General features: G+C 38.5%; 1 long non-coding RNA gene across 5 annotated transcripts in view; it reads left to right on the forward strand.

Annotated features, from left to right (window-relative positions):
- The window catches only part of LOC121019088 (uncharacterized), a 525,799-nt gene that overhangs the window by 446,255 nt on the left and 69,307 nt on the right, over positions 1 to 10,237 (forward strand). For 2 of the 5 annotated variants that reach the window (XR_005785440.1, XR_005785441.1), the window contains exon 6: positions 1,242 to 1,350. The exons of 2 other annotated variants lie outside the window; for them this stretch is intronic. This is a non-coding gene — a long non-coding RNA (uncharacterized LOC121019088). The remainder of the gene's footprint in view (positions 1 to 1,241; positions 1,351 to 10,237) is intronic. One more of the 5 variants, XR_005785442.1, reaches the window with a different exon arrangement.

Consider the following 10,237-nt stretch of genomic DNA (forward strand, 5'->3'; position numbering starts at 1 on the left):
TGTTTCCGATTCTGTGTCTCCCTCTCTCTCTGCCCCTCCCCCGTTCATGCTCTGTCTCTCTCTGTCCCAAAAATAAATAAAAACGTTGAAAAAAAAAAAAAGATAAATTCCATAGCATACCCCAAATAAATTAGAAATAAATTACATGAAATATTTTTTTAAATGGTTATTTTTTTTGAGAGGGAGAAAGAGAGAGAGAGACAGAGCACTAGTGGGAGGGGGATAGTGAGAGGGAGACACACAATTCAAAGCAGGCTCCAGGCTCTGAGCTGTCAGCACAGAGCCCAATGCGGGGCTCGAAGTCACGAACCATGAGATCATGACCTGAGCCAAAGTCAGAAGCTCAACCGACTGAGCCACCCAGGAGCTCCAGAAATAAATTACATTTTAAATGAAAAGCAAATGACCATAAAGCCAGAATAAATAATTGTAGGTTAAAATATGCATGACTTGTGGTGGGATAACGTGGCAAATTAAACCTATGGCAAAAACTTTTAAAAAGAAAATAAACAGAATTTGGGAAAAATCTCTTTAAAAAAAATCAAGATTTAATACAAGTATTTGTATTACATCCCTGATATAGAGAGTATTTTTCTGTAAGTGCTGCAAATTGCAAATAAGATACAAACATACCAATATGAAAAATGGGCAAAGGTCATGAGTAGGAATGTTACAAAATGAAAAAACAAAAGTAGCTAAGATTTTTTTCTGGTAAATTTAATTAATGATGTATTGCTTTTGCCACACAAATCAAATCGATAACCTTAAAAATAAAAATGACAGTATCTCTAACCAGCAAGACACTGAAAATAGCCTAAATGAATAAAAATAGGTAATTGGCTAATTATGTGACTGTACCATGAAATACTATGCTTTGATTATAATCCTATGTTGTGGAAGCAAACACCACAAGAAAATATAGACAATTACTGCTTAGCAAATAAGATAAATTGCCTAATATCTTTGTAATAAATATTCATTTTTAAAAGACCAGAGCATACACACCAAAATATTAAAAACATTGTTTTCTCTGTGTAATAGAAATAGGAATGAATAATACCTTTGTCTTTGTTTTTTGCTACACTGTCCAATTTTGTCTCCATTAAAAATAAATAAAAAGATTTTTTTTGCAATCAGAAGAAAATGTATAAATGAATGATAAAGATACGTGCCATAAAATTTTAGAGCTAACCACAACCCTGATTAATTAATAGAAATAAATTTTCTTTGTTATTTTTCAGCAGAAAAAGAGATAGATGCATTTGCTAATCCTGATGTACTGTTTAAAAGGAGAAAAGAAAAAGAAAGAATGAAAAAGTGAAAGAAGGAATATAAGGCAAAGCTCTGATAGTAAGAGAAATGAATTTTTTAATTTCAGAAATTTATAGGTTGCTAATACCAAAGATCAGAATGATAATTATTGTTCAGACTTAATTAGTACCGTTGCGACCCTCAGACAAAATGAAAGAATAGGAAGATATCTACCCAGTATCAGGTCCTGTAGAAGTACGTATTTCCCTGGAATATAAGTGGCTATAGCCATATGATGCAGGATGCCTTTTTTTTTTTCAGCTGAGCATTATCAGCTGGTGTGAAAACAGGGAGAATTAACTGAAACACAGTCATGTAACATGACCACTAATGTTTTGAAAACATTTAACTCTGGGTCCAACATGAGCTATAAGTGTAGATACCTAGATCCAATTTTCTGTTGGCACTGGGAGGTAGAAAAATAGTCTCTGAAGTATTGGCAGTGTTTGCAAGGTAGTAAGCACGGAAAATAGGAAATAATTTAATATGGTTCTAAATGGTACTTGTGAAATGTCTTTAAAAATAAATCCTTTCTGACTCTTCATTATGTTGCACAAATGAGAGGCCCAAAAATTATGGCTCAACACCCATTTTACATTCAAGGTCAGATAGGCAACAATCAGGCGATGATATTTTATTCTCCTGCACATATGAAATTCTGTTTGAACTCATCAAAGTGAATTTATAGATGTGCTAAAGTATCCAATGAGAAGATTGCATGTAAGTAGGACAAGTTCCCTACTTGGTTTCCTAATGCAAGTAAATTACTAGCCAGTCATGATTTTACTTGGTATAGAGGAGAGAAGTTAATAATTTTTGTCCCAACCTTGACCAAAATACAGGCCTGGATTTTTAAGGACAACAAATTTTAAATATCTTGGCAGTGATCATTCAGGGATATTTCTGAATAGGAAACATTCACATGAAGCCTTTTTCCCTTTGCCAGCATCTCTATAACTACTAGGAACTTGGGGGAATGCAAACAAAATATCTGAGTGTAAACTGAACCAGAGTTGAATATTTATCTGCTGCAATTTAATCTGAAGAGATGTTCTTCTAGCATTTGGGGTTTGGTTGAATCCCACAAAAGCCCAGCAATATTTAGAACCAAAATTGGATGCCTTGTCCTTAATTCACCTCTCCATATCAGACTTCTGTGGGTATAAGTAAATCTCATGAAGTGACATTGTACTGTGGCATCTATTCGGTTCCAATTCATGTCAAAATGGAATTTAACATCTTCTTTGTGGTTGAAATTATGTTGTAGTTTTCATCAGAGGTTTTCTTCTTGATATTTTAGAGGTGTAAATTTACATATTCCAAAAATAGTCCTCTCTAGGCATGGAGAGGAGGCTCTGAGAAGGGGAAGGACGCAGTTTCACAAATGAATGGCAGAAAATGTTTCGTTAATCCTTAATAGCAAAACAATAGAGGAAAGATTTGAGGATACCCCATATAATTAATAGAGTAGAACTAAGCGTACCACACATGCTTCCGAGAAGATCATAGAATGCACTGTGGAAATAAGCAATACAATGGTTAATCACTTCAGAGAAATCATGCAGAAAGTACTACACGTACCACATCCAAGATAATGGCCAAACCTCTTCAAAATCATCCCATCTGGTAAATCTTTTCCAAAGCTCAAATTGCACCCGGCCATCCTTAACCATCCTCCACCCATCAGGCATATAAAGCTAGCTTTAGTCCCACTGCTTCAGCAAATAACAACAAAATCCTCCTGCCCCTCTAAAAGACTCAAAAATGTTTGTAAGTCCAAGAATGGAAGGGAAGAGAAGGACAGACGACCAACTTGGATGGATATTCAAGGGAGGCGGGGTGAAGCAATGATGTTTGGGGTTACACTAAGAACACAGATAAACTGACTTCATGCATGAGGAAGAGGATTCAAACTCAAATAAAAACCATGTCGTTCAGAACAACACTCTCAAGGGCAACACATGATCTTTTGGAATAACTGTACTAAAAGCAAATGAGTCTTAATCGTGTTAAATATTTCTGTGTTTAAGAAACAGATTTTTCCATCTCCTTTATTGGTAAATCAACTATTCAACTCTGCAAGATTTTTACATCTCTTTCATAATCCCTGAAATCCGTGTTGATATCCACTGTTGTCTAAACGTACAGGATTGAGCTGTTATGATTTTAATTAAACTTGTGCAAAGTGGCATATTAAAAGCAAATCTAACCAAAATACGGTGAAGCAAGAGGGTGAGGCTTAAAACAATATTAACAGCTAGTGTTTTGTGGTTTCTTTTCAAATACCAAAGGAGATGAACTGGGGTGAGGGAATATTGGCTAATAAATTTCCAAAGGAAAAAGAAACCACCTCTATTTTAATCGTTAAGCATGAGGGGAGGGAAGGACCTTAGTTAAGTATTATTTATAATGTTTCTCTCTAAGTTCAATTCAGTGGAATGAATTTGGTGACACCCCAGGGAATTCTGAAGCAAGGTAAAATTTTGCACCCAGAATATTTTGTGTACCGAGCATATACTTAGAGCTGAATTTTCTAAAAATATGCATTGAAAATTTCAGAACAAAATACCCACAGTCTTAACTCTTGGAGGGCTAGGGGGACATCACCATCAACTTCAAAATACACTGTATATAAAACATTGTTAAACAGAAGGTTAATGTGCCAATTTTACTTCCGTCTTCCTGCAGCTCTGATTTAAACAAGTTGCACACATAAGTGATGCTATATGCATAAGGTTTTGCATTAAGTTTGCAATGTCAGGTTTGTTTATAAAAATCATATTTTTAACCACTGGCCCCTGGGGCTCTGTTCTGGGCAGTTACAAGTTCCAGCCAGTTCGATTCTGATTTTTAAAGAGACAGTTCTCATTTCCATGAACTTTCAATGGAGACATTTCAGACTTGGAACAGAACTCTTAGTTTATGTTTTCTGTGGCCTTATAAACTTACAATTAAGTTTATTTACTTAGCACAGAAAGTGCACTCCTGTTTGCCCTGACTGGCGGGTGGCCACCACCAGCCCTTGAGAGGCTCACAGAGTTTCCATTCCTTCTCTTTCCCTCTCTCTGTGCCTGACCACCACTACTGTGAAAAACTTTTCTCAGTGCTTTGAGAACACGTACCATGCTATTTGGAACTTTTAACTCCATTCATAAACCTAGTGGCAGCCCGGTAGTTAATAAGGGACAGAAATCTTTATAGTGTTTTTGCACAGTGGATGAAATCCTGGCTTCTGTAATTTACGCCCCACCATAACAATGCTCATAAGCAGTTGTGGAACAGAAGACCTCCCATTCCTGGATCTGCTGCCACTTCAAGGAAAATGCAGACACTTTGCAGAATATTCATGAGAAATAATTGCATGTATTTTGCTTTGCAGTCCATCCAAACACGTTAACGTTGGAGTAGTTTTTGCTTTGGTCTTACCACAGAATTTTAACTTGACATTTTTCTCCATCCATTTTTTTACCCCCTATTTAGCTTAAGAGCACTAAAACATAAAGGAAACGTGATCATTATGAGGTTCTAGAAATATATTGTAGCTGGGCTTCCCAGATAAGATGTTCATTAAGGGACTAGCCTTTTATGTTATGAAAACTATGTGGATTACTCCACTGTGTCTCAAAACGTCAATGTAGGTTAGGGGCCAAACGGTCATGACGCTCACAGCTAATTACTCATGCTCCATCCAGGAAGTACTGTTGTTTGCAATGTGGCTTAGGCTTGTATAAACTTGATTCTTTGATATCAAAAAAAAATTATCCAGGGCAAAATTATGTGTTCAGTACAACTCCCCCGGGTGAGCTTTCAGCTTGAGTTGACCCAGGGAAATGGGCAGAATGGAGACCTTCTTCTGGACTGCTGTCCATAAATACTGCTTTGCCATCTCTCCTCTCCATGTACCTCTCCTAGATCCCATTCAGAGAACTCTAGAATCTTCCCCGAGATGCTACTATTTACATATCAATCCCTGAGCAAAGAGAAGTGTCATTTTTACATGGCAATGGGACTGAGGAGGAGTCACATGGGAGATGACAGCCTTGTGTCAGGCACCATCTGTGATTATTTATTTCGTAACACTGCAGTGTCAGACTTTAGAGCTGCATCATAGAATTGTGGTGGGGTAGGTAACAAAGGTTTATCTAAGTCCATTAGTATGTACAGACAGTAGTCTGTTATTTTAAAAAAAGGTTTCCATCAACATTGTCACCATTTTCAGCCTCAGCTTCCAAGACTATTCATTAGTGCCTATTTATCAATAGCACTAGGGTATCTCTCTAATTTAAAACATAAATAAATAAAATGTATGAAACGTCACTCTTGTCCGTTAGAAGAATCCAGCCTAAGACATTGTAGTAGATCTTGTGTTTTTAAATATAATTTATTGTCAAATTGGCTTCCATACAACACTGAGTGCTCATCCCAACAAGTGCCCTCCTCAATGCCCATCACCCGTTTTCCTTCTTCCCCACCCCCCATCCCCCGTCCACCCTCAGTTTGTTCTCTGTATTTAAGAGTCTCTTATGGTTTTCCTCCCTCCCTCTCTGTTTGTATCTATTTTTACCCCTCCCTTCCCCCATGGTCTTCTGTTAAGTTTCTGAAGATCCACATATGAGTGAAAACATATGATATCTGTCCTTCTCTGACTGACTTATTTCACTCAGCGTAAAGGCAACTGGTGGAATGGGAAAAGATATTTGCAAATGACATACTGGATAAAGGGTTAGTATCCAAAATTTATAAAGAACTTACTAAACTCAACACCTGAAAAACAAATAATCCAGTGAAGAAATGGGCAGAAGACATGAATAGACACTTTTCCAAAGATACTGTGTTTTTTAGCCTTATGTCCATTTCCTCTTCTTGATAGCTCTTGGGTTTTCTTTGGGAGAATTTCCCATTTTCTATTGTGAGTAGTTTTGGTGGGGTAGTAAGGCAACATTCCACTAGAGAGCTGAAGAGGTCTCTAGATATTTTTCCCTTCTTCGTTCTCCCAGATTTTGATAATGATCACATCACACAGCAATCTCCTTGTGTATTCCCTAGAAATTTTGGAGCCATTTTTCTTTCCCAAAATCTCAATTCTCATAGCTAAAAAGTTATCAGGTTCTGTCAGTTGCAGTCTATAAATATTTCTTGAATCTCTTTTTCATCCCCTCCTCTCCCCATTGTCATAGTTTGGGCCCTTGGCATGTGTCCCCTACACCAATACAATGGTATCCTTACCAGTTCGCCTGCTTCCCACCTCTCTCCATCCCAACTCTGCAATAATAAAAGCAACTCAAAGTAATTTATCCCCTATGATGGTCCAGGTATTAAGCTAAGCACTTTTTAAAATCTAATCTTCAGGGGCACCTGAGTGCCTCAGTTGGTTAAGTGTCCAACTTGGGCTTAGGTCATGATCTTGCAGTTTGTGGTTTCGAGCCCCGCATTGGGCTCTGTGCTGACAGCTCAGAGCCTGGACCCTGCTTTGGAATCTGTGTCTCCCTCTCTCTCTGTTCCTCCCCCACTCATGCTCAGTGTTTCTCTCAAAAACAATGAACATTAAAAATTTTTAAATTAAAAAAATAAAATATAATCTTCATAACTCTCCTAAAGTAGATATTATTTTTCTCACTTTGAAGACCAAGAAAGCAAGGCTCAGAGATCATAAGAAACTTACCTGTGATCACCCAGCTAATACCCATCCTAGACAAGATTTGAATTCAGTTCTGTATGACCCAAATTCTGTGCTCTAAAAGAGGTAGAAATAGTTACATCTCCTCACACTAGTGGCAGAATAATCTTTCCAAATGTTATTCATTTTACTGCTAACAACCCTGATGGTTCTATATCCATTGTCTGTACAATAAACTCACAAACAAGTGAGGCTTTCTAGAGTCTGCATGACTTAGCTTTTCTAACCACCCTTCTTGCTAATCACTATGTTCACTAGAGATCCAGATGTCCAACCATCCCTGATGCCTTGGTGTCATCAAACAAGTGACATTCTCTTGTGCCTCTTTATTTTTTTGCATATGCTTCTCCTTCAGTTAGTAAGGCTGGTTTTGTTTTCTTCCATCTAGAAATACCCTGCTCAGTCTTCTCTATGCATCTGAGATGTGATTTCTCTCTAGGACCATCCATGGATCCCCTGGCCAAGGTCATTTCCATTTCCCCAAGATACACGTTTGCACTTTGACCTCCTCTATTTGAGTCCTCATCACACTGTACTCTGAGCACTTGTTGGCATATGTGTTTCCTCCCTAGACAGTGGCTTCTTCAAGGTCTGTGCTTTCTTGGCTTTCTATCCTAGCTTCCACCCTGCCCCACTTTATCCTCCACCTAGTAATCTCACCTTTACCTTCCCTACCCCTCCTTTTATGGATTCAGCCACAGAGCCTCACAGCTATTTCTTAACATGCCATAGACACACCTACTCTGAATCCTCACACTGACCATCCTTTCTGCCTAGAAGTCTCTTTATCCAGAGGTCTACCTGAATGGTCCTCTCACTTCATTCAGATCTCTGCCAAATGTCAGCTCCTTCGAGAAAACTTCTCTGACCATTCATATAAGATATAAACATAAAATCACAACCACCATCACAGCCCTCACCCTTCTTCCCATTCTTAATACTGACCATTGTCTGTCACTATATTACCTACCTGTGTATGTATTTACCTATGTCTTCCAAGCCCACTGAAAATGAAGCCTTATCAGGGCAGGCCTGTGACTGCTGTCTTCAGTGCTATACTCCCAGAGCTTTTACCAGCAGCTACTCGGTAGGCATAAATGAGCACGTGAATCTCCTCCCCCACTTTCCAGTATTTGCAACATTGCCAGTAGCACTTCAGGGGCTCGAAACATATTTGGTATATGTGGAGTGAATTGTGGGGTGAATTATTAGGACTTTCCATAGAATCCCCCTTACAAGCCTGACAGGTCAACGGGAACCCTCTTGCACTGTTGGTAGGAATGCAAACTGGTGCAGTCTCTCTGGAAAACAGTGTGGAAGTTCCTCAAAAAATTCAAAATAGATCTACCCTATAACCCAGCAATAGCATTACTAGGAATTCATCCAAGGGATTCAGGAATGCTGATTCATAGGGGCACATGCACCCCAATGTTTATAGCAGCTCTTTCAACAATAGCCAAATTATGGAAACAGCCTAAATGCCCATCAACTGATGAATGGATAAAGAAGATGTGGTTTATATGTACAGTGGAATACTACTTGGCGATGAGAAAGAATGAAATCATGCCATTTGCAGCAACCTGGATGGAACTGGAAGGTATTATGCTGAGTGAAATAAGTCAGAGAAGGAAAGATACATGTTTTCATTCATTTGTGGATCTTGAGAAACTTAACAGAAGACCATGGGGGAAGGGAAGGGGAGAAAAATAGTTACAAACAGAGACGGAGGGAGGCAAACCATAAGAGACTCTTACATACAGAGAACAAACTGAGGGTGGATGGGGGAGTTGGGGAGAGGGGAAAATGGGTGATGGGCATTGAGAGGAGGGCACTTGTTGGGATGAGTACTGGGTGTTGTATGTAAGCAATGAACCACGGGAATCTACCCCAAAAACCAAGAGCATACTTTACACACTGTATGTTAGCTAATCTGACAATAAATTATATTTTAAAAAATCTGACCCATCATAAAAGCTTCTTACACCCAAAGAGATATTTCAGAAGTTAATTAAATGATAGGAAAATCCTAATTTGACAGACAGCAAGACAGAAAAAAAGAAGAGAGAGTTCCAAAACGTAACTCACAAAATTTTTTAGAGATTTTGCTCTTCAGGATCTCGTGACCCACACTGTCACAAATGTCTCCATGTATAAGTCTTTCTTGATGTCTTCTCCAGACAGAAACCAGCTTCTTGTTAGCCCACAGCTCCTTCATAGACAGGAATGCTCTAAATCAGGAATCCCTAATCCTTCCCTCTCTAAGTGAAACAAAGCTGGAATTCTCATCTGGGACCATGTCCCAGAAATGTGTTTAAGTCAATTTTACCATAACTTTTGAGCCACCATTAAGTCTTCTTGACCTGTAAGGAGCCAGGTGTCATGGGAAAATACTCCTTCTACTCTCTGCTCTGGTTGTCAGGAAGTAGAAGGAAACTCTATGATTCCTTCCCAATGTTATTTTCTCCCTCTTTCTAAATATCCTGATGTATCTTGGTATAAAATATTAAACTTCATTTGTAAATTACTCCAGTTTCCTCTTTAGCAACAATGCCACTTAATCAATATTTCTTTTTTTTAAGTTTATTTATTTATTTTGAGAGAGAGAGAGAGAGAGCGCGCGCATGCACACCAGAGCAGGGGAAGGACAGAGAGAGAGGGAGAGAAAGAATCTCAAGCAGGATCCATGCTATCAGTGCAGAGCCCAATGCAGGGCTCGATCTCACAAACTGTGAGATCATGACCTGAGCCAAAATCAAGAGTCAGACACTTAACTGACTAAGCCACCCAGGCACCCCTCAGTATTTATTTCTTATAAATAGAAAATATATTCTATGTATTTTGGTTCTGTAAAGTCTCTCTCTCTCTCTCTCTCCCTCCCTACCTCTTCCACTCTTTACCTCTCCCTGTCCCTCCCTCCCTCCTTCTGAGATGACTGAGGTTTTAAGTCTGGGTGACTGAGTCCAGGGATGCTATTATATTAGAAATTATAAAAATATTGGGAGGGAAATTAAGTTTTGAGGAAAAGAGAATGAATTCTGCTTTGAAAATTTTGAGTTCAAGATGGTATTGGACAGCCAGATTCAGCTTCTCCAGAGTCAAATGAATATAGGAGCCTAGCGCTCTGGTCAGATTCTGCATCATCTTTCAATTCACTCCAAGCAACACTTGCTTCAACATACTTTGGTAGTCTTTCCTCCTCTATGAAAGAAAGAAAGAAAGAAAGAAAGAAAGAAAGAAAGAAAGAAAGAA

The sequence above is a fragment of the Herpailurus yagouaroundi genome, unplaced genomic scaffold (genome assembly GCF_014898765.1).
Source record: "Herpailurus yagouaroundi ecotype Mexico unplaced genomic scaffold, PumYag 221, whole genome shotgun sequence".
Classification (NCBI taxonomy): Eukaryota; Metazoa; Chordata; class Mammalia; order Carnivora; family Felidae; genus Herpailurus; species Herpailurus yagouaroundi.